The sequence below is a fragment of the Ovis aries genome, chromosome 16 (assembly GCF_016772045.2).
Source record: "Ovis aries strain OAR_USU_Benz2616 breed Rambouillet chromosome 16, ARS-UI_Ramb_v3.0, whole genome shotgun sequence".
NCBI classification, from domain to species: domain Eukaryota; kingdom Metazoa; phylum Chordata; class Mammalia; order Artiodactyla; family Bovidae; genus Ovis; species Ovis aries.
Window position 1 is genome coordinate 33,118,735 of NC_056069.1, and position 4,847 is coordinate 33,123,581.

Consider the following 4,847-nt stretch of genomic DNA (forward strand, 5'->3'; position numbering starts at 1 on the left):
CACATGTTCCTTCTGTATGTCTGCAACTCTATTCCTGCCTTGAAAACAGGTTCACCTGTATTATTTTTATAAATGACATACATATGCGTTTAGATATGATATTTATTTTTCTTTTCATGAATTACTTTAGAAGAGTAATAATTTAACAGGAGGTCATTGACATATTGATTATGATTTTCTAAGAAGCCATTAAAAAAGAAATATAAGTAATTGGCAAAGTCTAAAAGTGGCTTATTTTGTGACTGCTTGTGTATGTAAAACATTGTATTGTCCTTTTGACCTGTAAATAGAGAAATACTAGTTGAGTGCAGTTTTCGTATTTACAGTTAAGGAATTATCTAAAAGTCTGATGCCAGGACACCAGTTTTGGCCTAAAAAGCTTTAGGCTAAAAGGGCTATATTTAAGTTTAATAATGATTAGGAACCATTCATTTAGGACCAGGAGAGAGGCAGAAGTTAATATTAGTTTCACTGTCATTTCTGTTTAAGTGAAAATTGTTTCTTAAAGAGAGGGCTTATTACAATAGATATGTTGAAACCACACACATAAATATGAAATAAATGATTTAGTGCTTTAAAAAATTGTATTAGTTTTCTAGAGCTGATGTAACAAATGAGGACAAACCTGACAGCTTGCAAATAGCAGAAATGCACACTTTCACAGTTCTGAAAGCCCGACGTCTGCCAGGCAGTGTGCTCTCTGAAGGCTTGAAGGGAGACTTCTCTGTCACCTGTTTCTTATTTTTCGGCAAGTACGGGCACTTCCTGGCATCCCTTGGCTTGTAGACCCATCAGTCCAGTTTCTGCTTTGGTTGTCACGTGGCCATTTCTACATGTGTCTGCCTCTTGTCATAATGATACATCAGTGTACTAGGGAGCATGCCATCAATATTAACTGATTCAATCTGCGAAGACTCTATTTCCAAGTGATGTCACATTCACAGGTACTGATGGAGGTGGGGAGGGGGGATCTTGCACATAATTCTGTGGTCTTGATCTCAAAATATGATCCTATTCCTTTGCTGTATGTTTTCCCTCTCAGAAGCTTTCTCTCTGAAGTACTCTGAAGGCAGGTTTCTCATGCTTTCCCAATTTTTCAAAAGTGTATTTTTATTTTAAATTTATTGTTTATTTTATTTTTATTTTTGACTGCATAGGCTTTTTGTTTCAGTGTGAGGAGGCTCCAGAGGTCTCGGGCTCAGCACTTGTGGTGCCTGGGCTTAGTTGTGCTATGGCATGAGAGATGTTAGCTCCTTGACCAGGGATCGAACCCATGTCCCCTGCATTGCAAGGCAGATTCTTAATCACTGGACCAGCATGGAAGTCCCTTCTCCAGTTTTAATAAAGAAAAAATAAATAATCAGAGAAGTGATAGGCCAAAGGCAACATGTTAAGATTTGGAAAACAGAGTCTAGTTGGGAAAACAGAAATCACTCCAACTATTTTAATAGAGAGGATTTAATATAAAGAATTGGAGAACTGAAAAGGCAAGAAAAAAGCACTGAGGTGACATAGGTCTAGTCAAGGAAAGTTTTTCCAGTAGTCATATATGGATGTGAGCATTGGACCATAAAGAAGGCAGAGAGCCAAAGAATTGATGCTTTCAAACTGTGGTGCTGGAGAAGACTCTTGAGAGTTCCTTGGACTGCAGGATCAAACCAGTCAATCCTAAAGGAAATTGTTCCTGAATATTCATTGGAAGGAGTGATGCTGAATCTCCAATACTCTGGCCACCTGATGCAAAGAACTGACTCATCGGAAAAGACCCTCATGCTGGGAAAGATTGAGGGCAAGAGGAGAAGGGGGCAATGGAGGATGAAATGGTTGGATGGCATCTCAGATTCAATGGACATGAGTTTGAGCAAACTCTGGGAGATAGTGGAGGACAGAGGAGCCTGCTGTGCTTCAGTTCATAGGGTCACAAAGAGTCAGACGTGACAGCAACTGAATGCAACAACACAGGAGGGACACAAGGAAGTGGTGGGAACCTGTCTTTGGCAAAGAAGTGTCACAGAGCTGGGACCCACACTGCTGTGGAGATGGTGCTGGGCAGTCTTCTGGCATCTCTGATGGGCACAATGAGGCCAGTTTTGTGAGTGTGAAAAAATGCAGGAAACTGGAATCTCACTTACCGCTGCCTAGGTGATGGGCTGTTGCTGAGTGGAGAGTGGCAGGAGGGCCAGTACTCAGCAAGGGGCCTGCCTCCCTCTGCCTTCCTCCCTCTGCCTGTTATCAGTAGTCCTTTTGGTAGTGGAGCCCCTTTTGCCAGAACCAATCTGGGAGCCATCTAACAAAGGTGAGATGAGGTTCAGAGCCCAGAGGCGGCATCTTAAAGTGGATGGCAGAAAGGTGGATTTGGATTTGGGAGAAGTCTTAGCTTAATAACCAGCAAATGCAAGTTTGCAGGGCCAGTTTTCATATTTGAAAGACTAGTTGACACTGTACATTTGTTTATATACTGTGGCCCTTTTGAGAGACATACAGCATTGTAATGACTAAGATTTTCCCTCCCCATGACCTCCATAGCCTCCATAAAGAAGGATGAGCTTCAAAGAATTGATGCTTTCAAACTGTGGTGTTGGAGAAGAATCTTGAGAGTCCCTTGGACAGCAAGATCAAACCAGTCAGTCCTAAATGAAATCATCCTTGAATATCTGTTGGAAGGACTGATGCCAAAGCTGATGCTCCAATACTTTGGCCACTTGATGTGAAGAGCTGACTCATTGGAAAAGACTGATGCTGGGAAAGATTGAGGGCAAGAGGAGAAGGGGGCAACAGAGGATGAGATGGTTGCATGGTATCACTGACTCATGGATATAAGTTTACACAAACTGGAGATACTGAAGGACAGAGAAGGCTGTTGTGCTGCAGTCCATGGGGCCACAAAGAGTTAGACATGACCTAGTGACTGAGCAAAAACAACAAATACCCTCTAAGAACCAGTACCACCTTTGAGAGAACGTTGCCTCATGAATATGAGCATTACTGGTTCTCAGACCTAGATGTTTGATAGCTTACCTCTCAGGCACAGATATTAAAAGCTGAAATGTGTGATGTGGAGTTCAAACCCTTTGCTCCTCAGGGATAAGCTCTGGGCTTTGAGTTCCCTTCTGATTGTAGGTTGCAGTCCAGGGTTGGGGTTTATGGTGATACTGTATCTCTGTATCCAGCTTCTGGTAAACTGTAAACCAGCTTCTCCTACTCACCTCCATATGGACCTTGTGTCATTTGAATGGTATGTAGACTCAGACAGTTTTTCTACAATTTTTTCCAGTGGAAGTTGTTGCATATTTAGCAGCAGATTCTGTGTGCCCATGGGAAGAGGGAAACCCAGAATCCTAGTGTATTTCCGTCTTGAATGGGGACCTCAAGAAGCTCCATCTTAAGGAAAGAGCACAGGGCCTTCCCTGGAAGCACAGTGGTTAAGCCTTCACCTTCCAGTGCAGGGGGCTGTTGCTTCCATCCCTGGTCGAGGAGCTGAGATCCCAAGCTCATGGCCAAAACATCAGACTACAAACAGAAGCAATATTGTAGCAAATTCGCCAAAGACTTTAAAATGGTCTACCTTAAAAAATATTTACAACAGAAAGAGTACAAACCAGGTGAATAAGCAGGAGTGAATGAAGTATGATTGTAGGCATCATAATGATCAAAATGTGTAGGTTTTTGCAGATGGTGAAGAGGCTGGATATTCAAGTTAAAGAGTAAATCCAAGTGGGCTCTTGGGTAGCTATTTCAGAGAATGGCTATCCTATCTATTGCAGGGAAGTTAGGTAATTGGGAAGTGTTCAGAAGATAAGTGTTCTGTTGGCTCAGTGGGTAAAGAGTCTGCTTGTAATGTGGGAGATCCAAGTTTGATTCCTGGGTTGGGAAGATCCCCTGGAGAAGGAAATGGCAACCCACTCTAGTATTCTTACCTGGAGAACTCTATTGTCAGAGGAGCCTGTATGGCTACAGTCCATGGGGTCACAAAGAGTCAGACACGACTGAGTGACTAACACATTTTCTGAAGAAAACAAAGCAATTCAACTTGTTAATCTCTAGGACTGACTTACTGAACTGGCTTGCTTTCTTAAACAATTGGAGTGAGGGCAGGGAGATAGCAGAGGTAGGTACCTCTAGCAACCGATTAGATGGGAAGTTTAGATGGAGACACATAAGAAGTAGTCCAAGGACTATAGAGGGTAGTTTAACAAAATGTGAGATTGTAGGTATGGTGACCATAGAATTGTAGAGAGGAGGGATGGATATGGTTTGTTGATCATGCAGATCTTGAGTGATAAAGTAGGGCAAAATAAAGAGAAAATATAGGATCTGGAATTTAAAGTTATTTATCAAGTCATGAAGTCACTCAGTTATGTCTGACCCCACGGACTGTAGCCCACCAGGCTCCTCCATCCATGGAATTTTCTAGGCAAGAGTACTGGAGTGGTCTGCCATTTCCTTCTCCAGGGGATCTTCCCAACCCAGGGATCGAACCTGGGTCTTCTGCATTGCGGGCAGACGCTTTACCATCTGAGCCACCAGGGAATAGTTATAAATGATATTACCTCATTTTAGGCTGCTGCAGTATAGTGGAATTAGGAGTAGGTAAGAAGGAGATAGCTATTTGGAACAACATTTGAGGGAATTCTTTATCTTCGGAGATCTGACATTTCCAGTAAAAGCAAGGCCAGGGTTTGTCAGGTGCTCTGCTTTTGGACAAATGAGCTGGCTATTGAGTCTCCTTCTTCTTCTTCTTGGCAGAAAAATCATATTGCAGCTTATAAATTAAGAGAGCACCAGTAAGGAAATTTCATTGAGCATTAGTATGGTTAATGGCCTTGAACATTTGAGGAAATGCATCC

General features: G+C 42.3%; 1 non-coding gene across 1 annotated transcript; it reads right to left on the reverse strand.

Annotated features, from left to right (window-relative positions):
• Nucleotides 1-4,458: 4,458 nt before the first annotated feature.
• On the reverse strand, nt 4,459-4,530 carry TRNAC-GCA (transfer RNA cysteine (anticodon GCA)). Its single transcript has one exon. It is a non-coding gene; the product is annotated as a tRNA-Cys (tRNA).
• Nucleotides 4,531-4,847: the final 317 nt, after the last annotated feature.